Source organism: Anolis carolinensis, unplaced genomic scaffold (assembly GCF_035594765.1).
Source record: "Anolis carolinensis isolate JA03-04 unplaced genomic scaffold, rAnoCar3.1.pri scaffold_9, whole genome shotgun sequence".
Lineage (NCBI taxonomy): Eukaryota > Metazoa > Chordata > Lepidosauria > Squamata > Dactyloidae > Anolis > Anolis carolinensis.
In genome coordinates, this window is record NW_026943820.1 from 25540832 (window position 1) to 25564260 (window position 23429).

General features: G+C 42.5%; 1 protein-coding gene across 2 annotated transcripts in view; it reads left to right on the forward strand.

Annotated features, from left to right (window-relative positions):
• The window catches only part of smpd3 (sphingomyelin phosphodiesterase 3), a 163516-nt gene that overhangs the window by 42912 nt on the left and 97175 nt on the right, over positions 1 to 23429 (forward strand). For both annotated transcript variants that reach the window (XM_003222957.4, XM_062961820.1), the window contains exon 2: positions 7271 to 7365. The gene's annotated coding sequence lies outside the window, so the exon portion shown is untranslated. The remainder of the gene's footprint in view (positions 1 to 7270; positions 7366 to 23429) is intronic.

Below are 23429 nucleotides of genomic sequence, written 5' to 3' on the forward strand. Positions count from 1 at the left end.
GCTTGCAAATATTGTAGGAGGAAAATGCACATGTATGGAGAGATGATTTGCAAACATTTCAGGGAAAATGCATATGTGAAATTGGTATATATAATTATAGATCTCTATCTAGCTCTGCGTTGTTTATATAGGCATTGAATGTTTGCCTGTTACTATGTTGGAAGCTGGCCTGAATCCCGGATCGCTCGTCCTGGATCGCTCTTCTGTTTTGCAAATGCTTGCAAGGAAGGTTATGGCGACCGTTTTTTGGGACAGGAAAGGTGTGCTTCTTGCAAAACCTTAGAAAAGTGATTCAGGATGAGCGTGGAGAAAAGTTGAGCGCATGCACATGCGCAGCTGCGGGAAGGGACGCCCACCTAGTTGAGGACGCAAGCCAAGCGGCAAAGTTTGGTGGGAAAGGACTTTCCAAACTCTTTGATCGCTATGAGAAGTGCCTAGATTTCAGTGGGGACTATGTTAAGATATGGTATTTGGGTGTGGCTTTCAACTGCATATGGTAAATTTTTTCTCCTATACTTTGTTAATTTTTAATTCCAAAACGTAACCTACTTTCTGGATAGCCATCGTACAACAAGTTTTTTTTGTGTGTGTTTTTTTTCTTTCTGTTGTTCTTTTCCCTTTTCCCACAGTTGTTTTTGTTTTCTCTTTGTGATCTTTTATATCATTACTATTTTATTGTTTATGTAAAATAACCCATTGATAAAAATTATTTTTTAAAAAAAGGAAATCGATATCCTAATTGCAAAAGAACATGCAGGCCAAGATCCTACACTTAGAAGGCAATCATACTCGGCCACGAGTGATAGCCTATGGTCATTATGATGCCAGAGTTTTGAAGGGACTGAGTTGTGAAGGGACAGTAATATTTCCAAAGTGAGCAAAGGAGAATTTTGGGAAGAAAAATTGTTGAATTTCTTTTTCTTTCGTGGTTGGAACTCAAGTCTCTTTGCTCCAGCCCCAGTACTCCATGTACCCAACACAGAACACTTGTGCATTTGACTTTTTAAAAAAGCAACATAGCCCCAAAATAACTCCTGCTTTAGGGAAGCAAACTTATCCTTTTGCATCTTAATTACCTATTTCACTAGCGGAGCACATCTCTTCTTGTTCCCTAAGAGGTTCCCTTTCAGATGGAGCTGAATGCCTTCATTTAAGGCGGCAGTTTGGCCTCGAACGCATTCATCTTGCACCCTGTGATTCTGCTTTTTCATGGGAACAACTCCTTCCCTTTAACTCTGCCCTCAATAATAGACTTTATTTGGGTAAGTTCCTGCCTTAACCAGGAATGAATGGCAAGTGTGAATTTGCTGGCTGTTTTTGTAGGTTACAATGTGCTTGAATTTCAACGGAAAGGAACGAATGCTCAGCCCCAAAAGACAATTAGCTGGGAAGCGAGTTTTACGTGAATGGCTCCTATTTAAAAAATGATTCTCGGGTAAAGGCAAGGGGGAAAAAAGAGCCTAATTTCTAGATTGGAAAAATTCCCCACCAATTTTGCATGCTGGTTTATTGTTGTGTCGAGTACCGATGACTCAACCGCCAAGCCCTGTACCACAATTATGATAAAGAGACTTGGTTTCTAGCCACATGTTTGCCCTCCGTATGAAAGTATGGAGAAGAAAACTTGGCCTTAAGCAACTGGGGAAGAAAATCTAAAGGAGCCGCACACGCCTCCGATTTAAATAAATTGCAGCAACTCTGTACCGCTTTAGTCTTGGCAGGGAGCTGATTGCCGGAGTGTGTCTGCTGACATTTCCAAAGCCGAGGGGTGGATTCGAGCTCCGCCTTATGACCTGAAAACTTTCCCCTGATCTGCCCCAAGCTGAAAGGAGAACTGGTCAAAAGAACACCGGCATTGTGCATGTTTACTTGGAAATTGGACTTTGGTGTAGTTTTCTGCCATATAAAGAGAGCCATTCGTCCCTAAATGGATCCTATATTCATGCCAGCATTGCTATTTGCGTCTCCTGTGTCTTGTCTTGCAATCACGAACATTCATTCCTCCATCCTTTCTCTAAGACTGGGGTTCTCAGTTATTTTCAGCTGTGAAGACCTTTTTGAAGCAAAAGTTTGTCATGGAGCCCTTGTAAATTTTATATATCACTAGCTGTGCCCGGCCACACGTTGCTGTGGCATTGTCTGGTGGTGTTGGTGAGAAATTGTTGAAGTAGTGGTGGTATTGAATGTCTGTTGTATGGTTGTCTTTATGTTTAGTATGCACACTGAAGTGGATTATACTGCAGTGTGGACTCAAGATAATCCAGTTCAAAGGAGATAAGATTCTAAATGGGTTATATAGCTGTGTGGAAGGGCCTTGAGTCTATACTGCCATATAATCCAGTTAAAATCTGATAATCTGTGGAAGAGGCCTAAGTGAGGCCTAACTGTGCCTGTCCCCTGGGCTGAGTAGGTTGCTAGGAGACCAAGTGGGCGGAGCTTAGCCTTCAAACTGGCAGCAATTGGATAAAAACTATTATTCCTCTCCCTGTAATTAGGACTTTATTTTTCTTTTCTTTTTGTTGTATCAACCTAGAGCCGTGAATGATGGGTTGTGTTATAAAATTTCGAGGTTGGGGGGCCTGTAGTTTTGTTGTTTTGTCCGCTGCCCTGATGCCATCACTCTTTTATATATATAGATATCCGGGCCGGCCCAAGGTAATTTTCAAGTGTAGGTGAACAGAATTTTGGTGCCCCGCCCCAAACTAATCACTGAAAAATAAAAGCATTGGATAAGCAAAAATGTTGGATAATAAGGAGGGATTAAGGAAAAGCCTAAATAAAGAACAACACTCTGAAAACAGGGGAAATCCAGACAGGAAACAATGAGTGCCAGCTAACACCTCCCAACCAAGGATGTCCCCAGGGTGGAAGCAGCCAGGATTTGAATCTGCGAGGCCATTAAATGATAATCAAGCTGGCCAATTGCATCATTCACACTAGCCTTAAACTAGCCAAAGGCGGTCCGAACAGCGAGATGGGCGAGGTGCCCTCTCCGACCACTGTGCATGCGCCATGCGGCCGCTTGGCCCCACCCTTTATCCTCAAAGATATGGGGCAGAGCCAAGCGACCGATTGGTCCTGCCGCCTGCTTCAGTCCTGCCTCAACTGCGCCCCCCCCCCAAATTGTGGTGCCCAAGGCAACTGCCTAAATTGCCTTACGGGTGAACCGCCCCTGTATAAAATATAAGATGCTAGCTGTGCCCGGCCATGCGTTGCTGTGGCTAGGACTTACTTTTTCTTTTCTTTTTGATATACCTTTTTGATTACTCCCCTTGGATTTTATCCTTTGGACTGTTTGGACTGTTCCATCTTATACCCCTGTTCTCTTTATTTATATGCCTCTCTCTCCCGAGTTTTTAATTAAATGTTCATGTGGCCCGCCCTGTCTGCTCTGATTTGTGTTGTAATGTATATGATTATTTTTGTACTATTATATTGTGTTATGATATATTGTTTTATTTTGTTATATTGTATGGTGTCTGGGCATGGCCCCATGTAAGCCGCCCCGAGTCCCCATCGGGGAGATGGTGGCGGGTTATAAATAAAGTTTTATTATTATTATTATATTATTTTCTTTTTGTTGTATGAACGTAGAGGCATGGATGAGAGGTTGTGCTGTCAATTTTCGAGGTTGTGGGGGGTTTGGTTTAGTTGTTTTGTCCGGTGCCGTGATTCCATTACCCTTTTATATATATAGATAATATCTTAGAGCAGTGGTTCTTATACTGTATAATCAATATATCACCTCTGCCCTTTGTCTTCGCTTCCTGCTGAGTCTTTAATCTGGAGCTTTGGTTATTAATTTTGGTTAGCACGCTTGCCAGGCAGACTTTCTCATTTACTACGGACTAAATTCCATAACAATGCTGCAGTACATTTTGCTATAGTTTTTCAATGAACATCTCATAGAGTCTCAACCAATTCAACCTAGTTTGTAGCAACCACAAAAATGAAATTTCTGAAGCAGAACAACTCCTTTCAAGGTTTTTTTTTATCATGTCAGAAGCTACTTGAGAACATACTGATGAGATAAGAATGATTTGATCAGAGTTGGACAGTTTTATCTTAAATTTGAGCTTTATGTAAATACTCAAAAACATTTAACCTACTGATGCCTCAATTCATGTAATTTTATTGGTATCTATTTTTATTTCTGAAATTTACCACTCTCGACTTATACTTGAGTCAATGTTTTCCCGTGTTGGCTTATATTTGGGTCAGCTTATACTCAAGAATATATGGTACATTTATTATTTTTCTCTATTATTATTGGTATTATTACATTTATTATTTTTCTCTATTATTGTTGCTACTATTACATTTATTTTACTCTATTTTTATTTTTATTATTACATTTATTATTTCACTCTGATATTATTATTATTACATGTATTATTTTACTCTATTTATTATTACATGTATTATTTTACTCTATTTATTATTATTATTCTTACATGTATTATTTTACTGTATTATTATTAAAAGGATACATAAGCACATTTACATTGAAGAAGATGAGAATAATGATTCGATCAGAGTTGGACAATCTTATCTTAAATTTGAGCTTTATGTAAATATTCAAAAACATTTAACCTACTGATGCCTCAGTTAATGTAATTTTATTGGTATCTATTTTTATTTCTGAAATTTACCACCCTCGGCTTATACTGGAGTCAATGTTTTCCCAGTTTTTTGGTGATAAAATTAGGTGCCTCAGCTTATATTCGGGTTGGCTTATACTCAAGTATATACGGTATCTTTGAACCACAATGGCTCCTATATGGCTTGATGGGCCTGGACGAAACGTGGCCCATATACCCTTCACTTAGTGCACTTTGATCAGCCCATCCTTATGTTTTATTGCTGCATTTTAACTTAGTCTTATTAATGGTTTGATTTTTAATCGTATGTTTTAATTTTCATTCGTGTGTTTTCGGTATTTGATGTTTTATGTATGTATACTTGTTTTGCATTTGTAAGCCGCCCTGAGTCCCTGCAGGGAGATAGAGGCGGGGTACACAAATAAAATTATTATTATTATTAGTATTATTATTATTTTATTATGACACAGCAAACAAGATAGACATGCTGGATTTCGTATCACAAAATCACAAGTCGAACACTTCCTAAGTGTCTAGGACTGTGTGATGTATTTTGGGATGATGCGTGCAGATCCCAGTAGGGTGGCCTTTTGCAGTTGGCAGATCGTAATTTTGTCAATGTCTATTGTTTCCAAATACCGGCTGAGATCTTTTGTCACGGCACCCAGTGTGCCCATCACCACCGGGACCACCTGCACTGGTTTCTGCCGGAGTCTTTGAAGTTCAATCTTGAGGTCCTGATAGCGGCTGAGTTTTTCCTGTTGTTTTTGATCAATGCGACTGTCACCTGGGATAGCGACATCCATGATCCAAACCTTTTTCTTTTCCACAACTGTGATGTCTGGTGTGTTGTGTTCCAGAACTTTGTCAGTCTGGATTCGGAAGTCCCATAGTATCTCTGCATGCTCATTTTCCAATACTTTTGCAGGTTTGTGATCCCACCAGTTCTTTGCTGCTGGGAGGTGGGACTTGAGGCATAAGTTCCAATGAATCCTTTGGGCCACATAGTTGTGCCTCTGTTTGTAGTCTGTCTGTGCAATTTTCTTACAGCAGCCGAGGATATGATCCATGGTTTAGTCGGTTTCCTTGCACAGTCTGCATTTTGGGTCATCAGCTGATTTTTCGATCTTGGCCTTAATTGCCTTTGTCCTGATGTCTTGCTCCTGGGCTGCAAGGATCAGGCCTTCTGTCTCCTTCTTCAGGGTCCCATTTGTGAGCCACAGCCAGGTCTTCTCCTTATCAGTTTTCCTTCAATTTTGTCAAGGAACTTCCCATGCAATGTTTTGTTGTGCCAGCTGTCAGCTCTAGTTTGTAGTGCGGTTTTCTTGTACTGGTTTTTTGTCTGCTGTGCTTTGAGGAGTTTTGACTTCAATCAAAGCAGGTTCTTCACTTTGCTTTGTATATTCTGCCAGGGCATGTTCTTCTTCTTGGACTGCTTGTTTTACTTGCAAGAGTCCTCTGCCCCCTGATCTTCTAGGCAGATACAGCCGGTCAACATCACTGCGAGGGTGCAGTGAGTGATGAATGGTCATGAGTTTTCTTGTTTTTCTGTCCAAATTGTCCAGTTCCATCTGTGTCCAGTTTATGATGCCAGCAGTATTTGTTATAACAGGTATGGCCCAGGTGTTTATGGCCTTGATGGTGTTGCCTCCATTGAGCTTGCTTTTGAGAATTTTTCTGACCCATTATTATTATTATTATTATTATTATTATTATTATTATTATTATTATCATGGTACAACTTAAAATACTGGCAGGGTTTGTGTCAAATGGACAGGGGATGACAGGAGTTGTAGTTCATCCAATCTGGAAAATCATATTAATCCCCATCCACGATGAATTTGGATCAAACTTGGCTCTCTAACCATCACAAGCAACTTAAAATGCTGGTGGAGTTTAAGGAGAAATGAAAGAGGATGATGGGAGTTATAGTTCACCCACATCTGGAGAGCTGTATCATGGCCACTGATGATGGATCCGGATACAATAAGTCCTACTTTTTTATAAACGTACCTAGAATGAAATTCCATCAATATGCCAAACAATGCAAGTTTGCATTTGTTCTTGTCATCTGTTTGGTCTTGATTTATGGATGAGGGACCTCCATGAGTCATCGCAGAGCAAAAATTGGAAAAGTTTTTAAGTTGAAGGCCATTAGTCCATGAAATTCAAATCTGCTGTCTAAAAATCGAGGTTTTAGCCACATCCCCAGCAGTCCTTAAGTCCTCACGGATTTTTTTCTCACAATTCCCTGCAGATTATAATGATGATGAGGATGATGAGGATGGTATTTTTCCTCTATGTCTCTTTCTTTCTCAGTTTCTCAATCCCACGCATGAATCAGTAACATCAATGTAATGGAAATGTAATTCATGATGCACATTTCCGGGGGGAAAAAAATGTCCCCTGAAATAACCCAAATGTGGCTGAGACAGTTTTCAAAATAAAAGGAAAATTGGGCCGGTTTGTCAGACGGAATAAATACCATCTCCCATCACAAAAGGTCTTGTATAGCAATGCATAATTATTCTAAATTTCAAGCCGGGATGTAATCCGGGCTGGTCACAACTCCGAGAGAAGGCGGGAAAGGCGGAGGAGAGGAGAGCGAAATTTCTTGCTAATATCCCAGTCTTCACAAGTAATTCTGAATTATGCAAATCTTGTTTCAGGAAAGGAATCCCATGGTAATGAGCTTTAGCTAGAGAAGAAGCGGCTAGAGGAAACCTTGACGACAGAAAGACTCAGACAGAGTTCTTCCCCAGAGGTGAGTAACATTATTTCTTGCCATTCCTATAAACTTCAACATATCACATTAAATGGTTTGGACAGACTGCCATCATCTGTAATTGTGATGCTTAGGACAAAGCGATATTGCACATTTGTACTAAAAATAAGTAAATAAAAGGCATGGAAACTGGCACACTTTATATTTGGGTCCGGCAAAGTGAGGAATCAAATCCAAGGCTGGATCCACATTGCCAAAAATTGCATTATATGGTAAATGCAGACCCCATAGAATGCACTTCAGTGCACTATATGAGTCTGTATACACCATATACAGTGATACCTTGACTTAAGAATTTGATCCATTCTGTGACTATGTTTTTAAGTCAAAACATTCTTATCTCAAAGCGAATTTTCCTATTGAAATGCTATTAATCTATTCTGTCCCCTTGAAAACTACCACAACGTTGTGACTCAGCTGGAACCTCAGAGTGACTCTGATGGGGATTATGGGATTCAGGTTCAAAATGACTCTGATGGGGATTATGGGATTCAGGTTCAGAGTGTCCCTGTTGTAGAAGATGAGGAACAGAGAGTTTTTCCCACAGCAGGGAATGATGTTGATGGTACTGAAACTAGCCAGGTGCAAATTGACTCAGAAAAAGAGGACAGTTCTCAGTCTGATAGCATGCAGGCAGACGCTAATGAGCAGGTTGGCCTTGATGGAACAGAATCTCTAGATTGAGCTGACCGTTTGTAATTCCGGATTTGAAGGAGTGTGAGAATAGCAAATAAGAAGAAGGTCAGAGGCCAAAGAAATGCTTTCATGCTTTGCAAAGGGTATTAAAACAGTGTGTTTTGAGACAAATCTTTGTCAAAGCAACTTTTCACTCAAGCCAAGAAGCAAGCTCTCGTTTTCCTGGATTATCTTTTAGCCTTTGTGTGTTCGTGTTCATGGGACTTATTTATTTATTTATTTATTTATTTATGTATTAGACTTGTATACCGCTACTCCCAGTTTGGCTCAGAGCGGTTTACAGAAATAGATTAAAACAATACACTTAGCTTTAAAATAACAATAAAAACAATAAAAACAACAATAAAAACAGACATAGCCCCGAGTTTTTCACCCATCAAAAGCTTGTCGGAAGAGCAAGGTTTTACAGGCTTTCCGAAAGGCAAGTAGGTCTTGGATAGTTCGAGTTTCAACTGGCAAGGCATTCCATAATTGAGGGGCTACAATCGAGAAGGCTCTCTGCCTAGTAGAAGACAAATGATAAGTCCGTATGTTAGGGACTTCAAGCAAATTTTGACTTCGGACCAAAGTAATCTCTGGGATTGATAGGGGGATAAGCGGTCCAGTCTGTGTCGAAGCCATAAAAGTCTATTCATTAAATGCTTGTGCAGCTAACAAGGTCTTTAGTTTCTTTTTAAAGGTGCTGACCAAGGTGCTGACCAAGGTTCCTAACTAGGGATGCATCTATGACAGGCATGGGCAAACTTTGGCCCTCCAGGTGTTTTGGACTTCAACTCCCACAATTCCTAACAGCCGGTAGGCCGTTAGGAATTGTGGGAGTTGAAGTCCAAAATACCTGGAGGGCCAGAGTTTGCCCATGCCTGATCTATACTGTAGAATTGTCATTGTGCCATGCTATGGAGCCCTGGGAGCTGTAGTTTTAGAAGGGTTTTTAGCTCTCTCTGCTGGTGCCTCACCAAAATACAAATTCCAGGATTTAGCACTGAGGCATGGCAGTTAAAGTATATTCAAACAGAGGTATTTTGAAAAAGGAAAACAATCCAGAATTCAAGCACTTTGTGTCCCAAGCATTTTGAGTTTTTATTAGAGAACTAGACCTTTCGCAGAAGTCTCCGGAGCCATAAATGATTTTCTTTGCAAAATGAGAATACTAGCACACGTAGGCAGGATGACCACCACTTGGGCGCATGCTTGCTTCTTTCTCCCTTTCTGCTCTGTACCGAACATGTCAAACCATAATTTCCAACCTGCGTCAGTGAAGGAAGGAAAAAAAATCTTGCGCCTGACCTTTTAAAAAAACTGATTTTTCCAATTTCCTGACCAAGGCACTGAGGAAGTCTTACCAGGAGAAACAAGCCTCCCGTGAGAGTAATAGAGAGTTCAGAATTAAAATATAAATCATTAATAATACCCGTTGCCTGCATTAAGGCAGCTGGCCCATTCCTTATGCAGTGTTTGAATTAGTTTAATCTCATTTCCCCTTATTTCCTGTGGAGCCTTTTGTTAAATCCTATTTTGTTATTGCACAAAGTTAGGCCATCTTAAGCCTGTTTTCTTTCCAAGACGAGAAGGAGGAGGTTTAGCTAAGATACATGGAAAGAGCTTGAATTGGTTTAATGCCTTCCTGTTATAAAAAAACCCTGAAACTTCTCTTAAACTTTTAAAAGATCAATGCAGAAGTGTCAAAACACATTCACTGAATAAATCAATCAATATGGATAGGAGAGATGGGTCACGTGTACACTGTAGTTTGAAACTGCATTAGATGCTCAGTGTAGACTCATATAATGCAGTTCTTATGCAGTTAAACTGCGTTATTATTATTATTATTATTATTATTATTATTATTATTATTGCATATACTCGAGTATAAGCCTAGACTTACACTCGAGTGAGGATCCTGGCTGACTTATGTTCGGATTGGCTTATACTCAAGTATATAGGTAATCAGACTTAGACAGTCTTATCTTATTAAAGTATTATTATTATTATTATTATTATTACAGTAGAGTCTCACTTATCCAAGCCTCGCTTATCCAAGCTTCTGGATTATCCAAGCCATTTTTGTTGTCAATGTTTTCAATATAGCATGATATTTTGGTGCTAAATTCGTAAATACAGTAAATACAACATAACATTACTGCGTATTGAACTACTTTTTCTGTCAAATTTGTTGTATAACATGATGTTTTGGTGCTTAATTTGTAAAATCATAACATAATTTGATGTTTAATAGGCTTTTCCTTAATCCCTCCTTATTATCCAAGATGTTCACTTATCCAAGCTTCTGCCGGCCCATTTAGCTTGGATAAGTGAGACTCTATTGTATCATAAATTATAATTTTATGTAAACATTCAAAAACATTTAACCTATTGATGCCTCAAGTAATGTAATTTTATTAGTATCTGTAATGAAGTATGAATTTTTGGTTTACAAATGTTATGTTTAATTGTGTGTTTGTGTTTTAAAAGGGTAAGTATTACAGTTATTGCATCTCAGCACTCAGAGGCTGGTTGCCATGGAGAAGTAAGCAGAGCCAACTGCCGTTTTGTTGAAAAAGTGCAGAGTTAAAAAAAAGGGATTCAGTCTGTGCTCTAATGAGGCACAGGGAAGATTGATCCTAGGTTGAGGGGATCTAGGAGACTCAATTGTTCATTTTGAGTCGGTTTAAAATAAGTTTGGTGACTTATTTAATGTAGTCTGTGTCCTGGTAAGGAACAGAGAATCTGTGATCGTATATCACAGGGGTGACTGCGGTTTAAAAGTAGCAGAGGAAGAAGTTCTAACTACTTTAAGTAAAAGAAGTGACACTTAGGGAGTTTGACTCACCTCATTCTAGTATTGTAACTGTTAATAAAAGTGCCTCTAAGTGAGAAACAAAATTGTAACCACTAAGCTCTGTGCTTGAATAAACTTGTTATTGTTCCTCCAACATCTAAGCCTCTGTTGCATATATTATAAACCAAGTTGTGTTACCATCTAAAGTGAATAAGAAGAAGAAAGAAAAAAAACAAATTAAAAGCTCTCCTCTCTGAGTTTTTGGTGGTTGCATCTTTACAAATTGGTGGCAGCGGTGGAATAAAAAAAGATCCTTAGTCATTCTTAGTCCTTTACAAATTGGTGGCAGTCGTTATTAGCTCTTTACAGTATCTATATTTATTTTTGAAATTTGCCAGTAGCTGCTGCATTTCCTACCCTCATCTTATATTCGAGTCAATAGGTTTTCCCAGTTTTGTGATAAAATTAGCTGACCAGCTGACCAGTAGTACCTCCATCTTGTCTGGATTCCATTTCAATGTGTAGCACAGTGTCTCCAAATCCCATTTCCACGAGGCAGTCCAGAAGGATATCATGGTTGATGGTATCGAAAGCCGCTGAGAGGTCTAAGAGAACCAGAAGGGACACACTCCTCCTATCTCTCTATTTAGATCATATACCTAGACGACCAATGCTGTCTTGGTCCCATCGCCAGGCCTGAACCTAGACTGGGATGGATCTAGATATATGATCTAGATAACCCTATAATGTAACTTCTGGCTGCATTATATAGCAGTGTGGATGAGGCCATAGAAAATACAGGAAAGAAACTTCTAAAGTAGTTTAACTGCAGCAAATACAAAAAAAAAGACAAAAACTGCCCAAAGTCCTCCTCTATTGTGTTTCAAAATGTCATCTGTAGCCTTTTTAATATTAATTTTATTAGTTTGCCTGCAATAACGTCACAAAATGGCAATGCAATAAGATAAACAGGCAGCAGGAAGATAAACCTGAATACACCACGGTGTGACAAAGGAGATTTGATTCAAAAGAAACCCTCTCAAAGATAGAGAATCTGTTTAGAAAAAAATATTTTTCTTTTCTTCTTGCCCAGTGAATGATCCTGAATGTTAATTTTTGCAAAAAGGACAGTAGCAGTGACCCCATACCAAATTTTTATACAACTTATGGGTTGCAGCTACACTGTAGTATTGATGCAGTTCAAAACCACTTCAACTGCCTTGGCTCAATGCTCTGCAGGCCTGGGAGTTATAGTTTGGCAAGGTCTTCTGTGCCAAAGTGTTGGTGCCTCACCAAACTATAACTCCCCTAAATAAATAGCATTGAGCCATGGGTGTTAAAGTGGAGTCAAGCCGCAGTGTAGACGCACACTTCATTGCGATCGCGCTTCCATCCCCAGAAGGCAAAATATAGGCGCGGAGATGTAATATCATCCTCAATTTACATCTTGCTCTTTCCCAAGAGCATATGTCAAGGTCCCCTTAAATGCATACAATTAATAATCCCAAGTGCCTTGAAAGAATGATTAAAACACTAAAAATGAGCAGCCGCCCACTCTCTCATCTTTAGAGAGATTATTAACCTCCTCCTCCTTTTGTACATTTACATTTTTTGAAAGGTCAAAATAGTGAAAAGATGCTTTTCTTCTGTCTGAAGTGCATCCGATTAGGTGAGCCGCAATCTTCGCCGGGTCTTGGCTTTGCATATTGCGCTTGCCTTCCTTGCTCACACTAGATTTTGCATACTTTCTTTTTTTTAAAAAAAATAATTTTTTATTAAAGTTTCAGGTAACATTTACAACAAAAATGTGAGAACGAAAAGGGGGAAAGGGTGGGGGAAGTGGATGGAAATAAAGAGAAGAAAGAGGGACAAAAGAGTACAAAAGTTAGAAGAAGGGGACAAACAACTCAAAGAAAAAGAAAAAAAACAACCTTAAACTTAACCAATCAGCCAAACCAAGAAAACAAAAAAACAAAAAAAACAAAAACAAAAAAAAAACAATGTGTGTATATATATATATATATATATATATACACACACACACACACATAAAACAAATCAAAACTAAAAATCAAACAAATAATAAAATTGACTTCCATCTCTTACACAGATTCTTTACATCTTCTTACATTTGATCTATTTCCACTATATATTCATTTAAATTAACATCGTCATTTGCTTTTCTCTTAGAAAGTTCTTTATCAAGTCCCAATTTGTTTGCCTTTTTGGTATGCCATTATTATTTTTTAGTAGATATGTCAATTTGTCCATATTCATAATTTCCAACACCTTGTTTAACCAGCACCTTAGCTCTGGTATTTCTTTATTTTTCCATTGTTTGGCATATGTCGTTCTTGCCGATAGTTAAACAGAATTTCTTTATTTTTATCTTTTTCGATATTAAGCATCCCCAAAAGAAAATACTTTGCATACTTTCTATCGAGGCTGCATCTGGACTGTGGATTTATTGCAGTTTGACACCATGTGAATTGCCTTGGTTCAATAATAATAATAATAATAATAATAATAATCAGTACAAGAAAACCGCACCACAAACTAAAGATTGAACTTCAAAGACTCTGGCAGAAACCAGTACAGGTGGTCCCGGTGGTGATGGGCACACTGGGTGCCGTGCCAAAAGATCTCAGCCGGCATTTGGAAACAATAGACATTGACAAAATTACGATCTGCCAACTGCAAAAGGCCACCCTACTGAGATCTGCACGCATCATCTGAAAATACATCACACAGTCCTAGACACTTGGGAAGTGTTCGACTTGTGATTTTGTTATATGAAATCCAGCATATTTATCTTGTTTGCTGTGACATAATAAAAATAATAATAATAATATAAAAATCAGTACAAGAAAACCGCACCACAAACTAGAGCTGACAGCTGGCACAACAAAACATTGCATGGAAAGTTCCTTGACAAAATTGAAGGAAAAGCTGATAAGGAGAAGACCTGGCAATGGCTTATGACTGGGACCCTGAAGAAGGAGACAGAAGGCCTGATCCTTGCAGCCCAGGAGCAAGACATCAGGACAAAGGCCATTCAGGCCAAGACCGAAAAATCAGCTGATGACCCAAAATGCAGACTGTGCAAGGAAACTGATGAAACCACTGATAGTATCCTCAGCTGCTGTAAGAAAATTGCACAGACAGACTACAAACAGAGGCACAACTATGTGGCCCAAATGATTCATTGGAACTTATGCCTCAAGTACCACCTCCCAGCAGTAAAGAACTGGTGGGATCACAAACCTGCAAAAGTATTGGAAAATGAACACACAAAGATACTGTGGGACTTCCGAATCCAGACGGACAAAGTTCTGGAACACAACACACCAGACATCACAGTTGTGGAAAAGAAAAAGGTTGGATCATTGATGTTGCCATCCTAGGTGACAGCATTGAGCCCTGGCTGTTCAAGTGAGGTCAAACTGCATTACTTCTGCAGTGTAGGCACGCCCTTCGTGTGCTTGGTGGCATTATTAGATCATTTTCTACATTCATTCATTTTGCATGGGTTTATGTATTTAACACACACATACACACATGCACATATATATGGCTTCATCTTCTGCCCTCTTCTCAAATACTAGCTTGCAATAACAACCCTCCAAAAAGCACTATTTATTTGCACATACCTGGCTCTAATGGAAAGAAACACAAGGCTGTTTCAAGAAATCAAGAGCCAACCATTCATTCGGGGAGAGTTTCCATGGTAACCGTGTTCCCTCTGGGATAGCGTGAGTGTGAGAAAGAGGGAGGGAGAAAAAGAGATGCCAGGAAAGTAAAACTAAGTAAGCACACTTCTGGATAGGGAGCCATTGGGATCCAGTTCTTCCATGTGGTTCTGAGTTGATCCTTTCCCCATCCATATCTTTTGTCCCTAACAGTTCAAAGACATATTTAGGTACATCAGTTTAACAGCTGAGAAATCTAGTTGCCTTGCATGAATGTCGTTTTCTCAAAAGGTGATGGCATCATTTTCAAAAAGATTATGACTCCTAACAAGGGCATGCCTTTCCAAAGATCATAAAATCTCCAAAAGGTTATGGAGATTTCCACTTTCCAAAAGATACTAGGGTTGTGCACGACTAAAAAAAAAAAAAGAGCAAATGACATTAAAACCACATACGACTTTTTGTTTTTTATTACCTCCCCTCTAAAAGCGGTACATATTTATTACCCTCAATTATGTATTAAATAGAGTGTGGTGCTCAGCGATAGGACAGACACCATTCTTTGCTTTGTATGGAAGACCACCCAATTTAAAACATCTTAGGATTTTCAGCCAATTTGCATTTGTCCTCGTACCAGCTCAACAGAGGTCAAGCAAAATGTCAAAAGTTACGGTTTACTGGTTATGAGGGAAACAAATATCGCTTTTATTCTGGTAATGGGAAGATAGTGCTTTCCAGAAGTGCTAACTTTGAGACGCATAGTGGGTGGGAAAGGATATATTGTAACAAAGAAGTGTTTGTTCACTCTGGTCCAGTCTAGATACTGGGATCTGGGATCTGGGCCCATAACCAAATGTCAGAGTAATTGCAGCGCAGCAGTAGTTGGATGGAATCAGTGGAACACAGAACGAAGAGACACCCAGAGACGTTAGTAAAACTATATACAAAGTTTTACTGTAAGCAGTAATAATCAAGACATACAGGCTTGCTGTCAGACCCCTGGCAGCAGGGCACCAAGAACCATACACGGAGGCCAATCTCTATCTAGTATCTTTATTAAGGAAATGTATAAAAGTAATAAAAACAAGTGAAGAATATAGTTCAGAAGCAGACCTTTCAAATGAGGTCAAATAAAGTCCAAAAATGTATTGTCCAATAAATGATATTAGAGTTCAAAGTTTAAATCCAATACCGAAACACACACTATTGCCAAGCAATAGTGTGGGGAAATGCCAGAGACTTAGGAGTCCAAGGTAGCTTGACAACAAGGCTGGATATAATCTTGGTTCTTTAACAAGGTCAGTGACTAGGAACAAGGCAAACAGTGATTCTTGGAACAAGATCCGTGGTTAAAAGCAAGGCAAGGCAGTACTTGAATTCTTGATCCGGGAAGCAAGGAACTGGGGTTACGAAGTCCACACACGATCTTACTCCTGAAGCTGCTCTGTTGACTCCGCAAAGATTCTCCCGCGTCAGGCACCTATATTGGGGTCTCGTTTTCCCGCCAACAACCTCTTTCCCTAGAGAACGGGAAGCGAAACCCAACTTTGTCCAGATGCAAGACTCCTTAGAATTTCCCAAGGGAAGCAGGTCTAATCAGCCTGTTGTTTGGCTGCAATCCGTAAACTCCTGCGATTCTGTTCCCTCACTCCTCTGTCTGCACAATAGGACTCTCTCCTAGGGAACGGAGGCGAGGAATGTCCAAGGTCTGTTTTACTGAATTCTTGGGTACAAACATCAACATCCGGCAGGTGAAAAGACTCCGGCTCTTGTTGAACCGGCGAAAACCCCATGTCTTCATCTTCATCTGCCACGATGGCACTAGGAACAGGACTACAAGGCCCATGAGGCATCACACTTGCAGACAATGGATACAGGACTTAACACCTAGGCAGACAGCACTCAACACACCACAGAACAGAACTGATCAGATCTGATGCAATCAGCAATGCACACACACTTGTGTCTGGATACTCCCCAGCTCCAGCCACACATCAAGGTCATTACAGCTTCTTAGTAATTAACTCTTGCCAGACTATGATGCAATCAGTATGCAATAGAGGCAAGACACAAATTTCATTTAAACACTACCAATACACAAATCCCACATTAACAACTTCTGCTTTTGATATGCTAGATGGGCAGGTGAGCTGGGGCTGACAGCGGGTGCTCGCCCTGTTGTGACTCAGCTAGAGCCTCAGAGTGACTCTGATGGGGATTATGGGATTCAGGTTTAAGATGATGAGATTCAGGTTCAAGATGACTCTGATGGGAATTCTGGGATTGAGGTTCAGAGTGTTCCTGCTGTGGCAGATGAGGAGCAAGGAGGCTTTCCCATGGCAGGGAATGGTGTTGATGATACTGAAGCTAGCCAGGTGCAAAGGGAGGACAGCTCCCAGTCTGATAGCATGCAGAATGCTAACGAGCTGTCTGGCCTTGACGAAACAGAATCTTTGGATCGAGCTGGCCGTTTGTAATTCCGGATTCACAGGAGTGCTAGAATAGCAAACAAGAGGGAGGTCAGAGGCCAAAGAAATGCATTCATGCTATGCAAAGGGAATTAAAAGAGTGTGCTGAGAGAGAAATCTTTGTCAAAGCAACTTCTCGTTTGAGACAAGAAGTCAGCTCTAGCTTTCCTGGATTATCTTGCAGTCTTGGTATATTCATGTTCATGGGACTTCGTCATGCATTAATGGAACCTTGTTTGATGCCTAACATTTTCTTGGATTATTCTTTATAGCCTTGGTTTTGCAACAATCTTTTGGAACTTTACTTTTGCTTTTTAAGAACTATTATTTTCTTATTTCCTAATGAACTACAAAAGACTTCAACCTGTGTACAGCCTGGTGTATTTAGCAAGGTGAAGCTAACCTGAGGTGCGACACTATCCCTTCTCTTCTCTGCCCTTTCCTTTTGCCAGACGGGAAGCGAACTTTGTTTTCTGGTTGTGCAAGGCGAGCCGTGTGTTAGAGAGAACACGTCCCGTTGCCTGGAATGTCACGACCCAGGCGGCAGAGGCACCAATAACCATACACAGAGGCCAGAATCTAACTAATATCTTTATTGAAGGAATATATAAAGTTAATAAAAACAAGTATAGAAAATAGTCCAGAATTAGACCCTTCAGGAAAGGTCAGAATTAGTCCAAAAAAGCAATGTCCAATAAGAAATATTAAGGTCCAAAGTTGTAATCCAATAACCGAAACACTCACTTTGCCAAGCAAAGTGAGGGGAGATGACAAGGTCCTTTAGTCCATAAAACTTGAGCGTGGCTAGGAAATAACTTGATACTTGAAACAAGGCTTGAACGTGGAACAAGGTAACTAAGAACAAGAACAAGGTCCGTGGAATAACTTGGTAAAATCCGTGAAACAAGGCAAGGATTAGTCCTGGGAAACAAGGCAAAGTCCGTAGGTAAACAAAGGCTGGGAAGCAAGGCGAAGGCTGGATAGCAAGGCAAGGCTTGAGCTGAAGCGAGGCTTGAATCGGAGCGCGCTGTCCAGACACAACTCGCTCCGCAGGCTGACGAATTGACTCCGCGAAGTTGCTACGCGGGCAAAACACCTATATAGAGTCCAACTTTCTCACCAAAGCGGTTCTCTGGGAATCAGAAACGAAAGCTAGACTCTGAGACCAGATGTTAAACTCCTTAAAGATTCTCACGAGAACCAATGTTAATTGGCAACATTCTTAGCTGCTATCCTCGCACTCCTGCGCGAAGCTGAATCCAAACTTCTCTGTTGTTTACAAAACTCCCGGCGCAAGAACACGGGAGAAGTAGGCTCTGGGGTTGTTTGACATACTTCTGGGGCACAACTTTCTTGCAGGTGCAAGGTTCCCAGATCTGCCTGGGAAGGATCTGGCTGAGAGGAATCCAGTTCAGACTGGGAAGGTAAAAAACCCAAGTTTTCATCTTCATCAGGGATTACAATGTCCTGAGCAGGACTACAAGGCCCATGGTTCATCACACTATCCCCCTCCTCAGGGCCCCTCCCAAACTGGGGTCCTCTCCCCGAGGCGCGAGGTCGCGGTTTGGTGGGATAGGTCAGATGGAAGCGACGGGTTAGATCAGGAGCATGGACTGTGGAGGCGTCTTCCCAAGAGCGTTCCTCAGGCCCAAAACCCACCCAGTCAATGAGATATTGTAGGCGGCGGCGATGAAAGCGAGAATCCAAAATGTCCTCAACCTCGAACTCCTCCTCCCCATTCATCAAAACAGGAGGGGGGGCCGGTTGGTCTGTATCAGGACGCACACCATCCGCCGGAAGGAGCAGGGAACGGTGAAACACTGGGTGAATGCGCATTGAACGCGGAAGTTGGAGTTTGAAAGTCACGGGGTTTAATTGCGCCACCACTGGATAGGGGCCAATGAAGCGGGCATCTAACTTCCGGCATGGGCGGTGGGAGGGCAGAAAGCGAGTGGACAGAAAAACCCGATCTCCTACCTTGATTTCGGGGCCCGGCTGGCGATGTTTGTCAGCGTGGCGTTTATAGTCCTCCTTGGCTTGGTCCAGTTGCTGGAGCAAAAGTTGTTGCACCGCTGTGAGTTCCTGCAGCCAATCCTCTGCTGCGGGAACTTCTGAAGTTTCAATGACAGGGGGAAAGAAACGTGGATGGAAACCGTAGTTTGCAAAGAACGGCGTTTCTTTTGTAGAAGCTTGAACTCCATTATTGTAGGCAAACTCAGACAGTGGTAACAGAGAAGCCCAATTGTCCTGTTGGTAGTTTACATAACAGCGAAGATACTGCTCCAAAGTGGCATTGGTGCGCTCCGTTTGCCCATCTGTTTGGGGATGATGAGCTGAAGATAAGCGAGAGTCTATGCCCAGTAGTTTTTGTAGTGCCTTCCAAAAACGAGAGGTGAATTGAGATCCACGGTCTGTGACTAAACTCTTGGGCAATCCATGTAGTCTGAAAACATGCTGAAGAAATAGATCCGCAGTTTCTTTGGCCGTGGGGAGGCCTTCGCAGGGAATGAAATGGGCTAACTTGGTGAATAGGTCCACCACCACTAAGATCGTGGTGAATCCACAGGAAGGTGGTAGGTCAGTGATGAAATCCGCGGAAATTATTTCCCATGGGCGAGATGGGGTAGGAAGGGGGTGTAAAAGCCCTGAGGGCTTCTCCCTTCGTATCTTGGAGCGCTGGCATACTGGGCAGGTGTTGACATATTTTTCCACATCCTTGCGGATCTTGGGCCACCAAAAATCTTTTAGGATCAAATGCATGGTTTTAAATAGTCCGAAGTGTCCTGCTGGTTTGCAGTCATGACACAGACGAAGCGCTTTTTCCCTGCCCGGTCCGGGTGGGATATAAACATGATTTCTATAGCAGAGCAGCCCATCTTTAAGCGAAAAGGGAAAATGCAGACCTTGGCGAAGTTGGTCCTGCGCCCAGGCATCTGCTTGCTGACTAGCCCTGATTTCTTGAGCACAGATGGGTCCTGGAGTAGGGGAAGTTGAACCAATGGGACTGGATTTGGTGTTCCCCACTGTGAGCGTGGCAAAGTTCTCAGGTTGTAGCAGTTGGGATTCAAAGGTCTCCTTGCGTCCTGCAGCGTATTCCGGTTTACGTGACAGGGCGTCTGCTTGCTTGGTTTGAGCTGGGGTCACATAATGGATCTGGAAGTTGAAACGTTCAAAGAATAAAGCCCAACGTTGCTGCCTCTGATTTAGTTTGCGGGCAGTTCTTAGATGTTCTAGATTACGATGATCAGTGTGGACTTCAATGGGGAATTTGGCCCCTTCTAGCCAATGTCTCCAAGTTTCAAAGGCTGCCTTTATGGCCAGTAGTTCTTTTTCCCAAATGGTGTAATTCCTCTCTGGTGTGGTTAGTTGACGAGAATAAAAGGCACAGGGATGGAGGTGATCTCCCACCGGTTGTAAGAGTACAGCCCCAATTGCCACATCAGAGGCGTCCGCTTGCACCACAAAAGGGGTTCCAGGATTTGGGTGCTGTAGAATTGGCTGGGAGGTGAATAGTTTCTTCAGTTGCTGGAACCCTTTCTCTGCTTGATCAGTCCAGCGGAAAGGCTGCTTTCCACGGATGCAGCTAGTGATGGGGTCGGACCAGCGGGCAAAATCTGGGATGAACTTGCGGTAGTAGTTCGCGAACCCCAAGAAACGCTGCACCTCTTTCTTGTTAGTTGGCGCCCGCCATTCCAATACTGCTGAAACTTTGGCTGGATCCATGGAAAGCCCTAGAGGCGAGATGCGGTAGCCAAGGAAATCTACCTCTTGTAGATCAAAAGCGCATTTTTCTAGCTTGGCATAAAGTCCATGATCCCGCAATCGTTGCAACACCATTTTGACGTGGTTCTCATGTTCTGATTGTGATCTGGAAAACACCAAAAAATCGTCCAGGTAGATTATCAAGAATCTGTCTAGATAGTCCTGAAAAATATCGTTGACAAAATGCTGGAACGTTGCGGGAGCTCCGCATAAACCGAAATTCATAACTCGGGACTCGAATAATCCGAATTTAGTCTGGAAGGCGGTCTTCCACTCGTCCCCTTCTCTGATGCGAACTAGATTATAAGCCCCCCGAAGATCCAGCTTGGTGTAGACCTTGGCTCCTCGAAGTCGGTCCAGTAGATCCGAGATTAAGGGCAGGGGATAGCTGTTCCGCTTGGTGATATTGTTCAATGCTCTGTAGTCCACCACCAAGCGTAATTCCCCTGACTTCTTCTTCACAAACATCACTGGGGAGGCGGCTGGGGATTGAGAGGGTCTGATGAACCCCTTGCGAAGGTTTGTCTCTAAGAATTCCCTGAGAGCTTCTTGCTCTGGTTCAGTCAGGGAGTAGAGATGCCCTCGCGGGATCGGGGCCCCCTCCACCAAGTCAATGGCACAGTCATAAGGTCTATGTGGGGGTAATTTTTCGGCTTCTTTCTCATTGAATACATCCCAATACTCGGAGTACTTCTTTGGCAAGGTGATGATGGGCTCGGAGTCTGTGGCATGGCATACCTTGGCTACGAGGCAATGGTTTTGGCAGTACGGTGAAGCAAACTGCAGTTCTCTGTTGGACCAGGAGATGTTAGGGTCGTGGAGTGTCAGCCATGGAATTCCCAAAATCACAGGGAAATGGGGAACCTCGGTAACAAAGAAGGAAATCTCTTCCATATGTTCCCTTATCCACATCCTGGTGGGTTCCGACCACTGGCTTACGGGGCCCGTCTTGAGGGGACGGCCGTCTATGGCTTGCACCACACGGGCATTCTTGAAATCATGATATTGTAATCCCAGAGAGTCGGCATACTCTCTATCGATGAAATTGTTGGTAGCTCCAGAGTCTATCATGGCGTGGATCATGACGGGTCCCCTTTTTGCTGACCATAATGTGACCACGAGAAGGAACAGGACCCCGGTTGGCGGCTCTTGGATGGATTTTTTGACCGGGTTGGCGAGCCTCTCTACACCCGGTCGTTGGCTTCCCCCGCCGGCTGTGTGCCAGTCGGCTCAGACGCCTTCGACTCCGTGGAGGACGCCGCCGCAAGACGGGCGGCAGGCTTCCCTTTGGCTGGGCACTCTCTGGCGAAGTGGCCCCCGTTCCCGCAGTACCAGCAGAGGTTCAAGCGTTGACGACGGGCCTTCTCGGCGGCATCTAGTCTGGGACGCACATTGCCCAACTGCATCGGCACCTCCTCGCCTCCTCTGGGGTATGGGGTTGGCGGCGGGGGTCTCCACACCGGACGTGGCTGAACACTGGCGGAAGCGGGGGGTTTTGCCCCGGCTCTACCGCCCTGGCCTCGAACCCATTGTTTCCTGTTGGCAATCATGACTTCAGCCCGTAAACATTGATCAATGAGTGCCTCGAGGGTCTGGGGAGGATCCACCTTGGAGATTTCTTCCAGCATTTCAATGTTGAGACCCTCCCGAAATTGTCCTCTGAGGGCTACATCGTTCCAGCCGGTGTTGTGGGCCAGCACGCGGAAATCGGCTATGTACTGAGACATGGGTCTGTCTCCTTGAAGGAGGCGCCGGAGTTTGTGACCGGCTGCCTCCAAATTGTCCTCGATTCCCCAGGTCTCCTTAAGGTGATCCAAGAAGCGTTGTGCTGAATTTAGGTGGGGGGAGGCTTGATCAAACAGGGCCGTCGCCCAGCTAGCCGCTGGTCCATCTAGAAGACTGTAGACCCACGCCACCTTGATGTCTTCTTGGGGAAACTCGGCATCACGGGCCTCTAGATAAGCTTGACATTGGCGGCGGAAAACATGAACCTTAGCAGCTTCTCCAGAAAACTTGGTAGGCAACGCCATGGCCGGGAGGCGAACTCCGCGCTCCCTCAACCCTTTTATTTCTCCATCCTGCGCGTTGAGTCTGTCACGGATGCGGTCCACTTCGTCCTTGCTGATGGTGTAGCTGAGCGGCTGTCCAGCCGGCGCGGCTCCGGTAGACATCCTGGCCTCGGTTAGTTGGTGCTTATGGGGGGCGGAGTCAAACTGTCACGACCCAGGCGGCAGAGGCACCAATAACCATACACAGAGGCCAGAATCTAACTAATATCTTTATTGAAGGAATATATAAAGTTAATAAAAACAAGTATAGAAAATAGTCCAGAATTAGACCCTTCAGGAAAGGTCAGAATTAGTCCAAAAAAGCAATGTCCAATAAGAAATATTAAGGTCCAAAGTTGTAATCCAATAACCGAAACACTCACTTTGCCAAGCAAAGTGAGGGGAGATGACAAGGTCCTTTAGTCCATAAAACTTGAGCGTGGCTAGGAAATAACTTGATACTTGAAACAAGGCTTGAACGTGGAACAAGGTAACTAAGAACAAGAACAAGGTCCGTGGAATAACTTGGTAAAATCCGTGAAACAAGGCAAGGATTAGTCCTGGGAAACAAGGCAAAGTCCGTAGGTAAACAAAGGCTGGG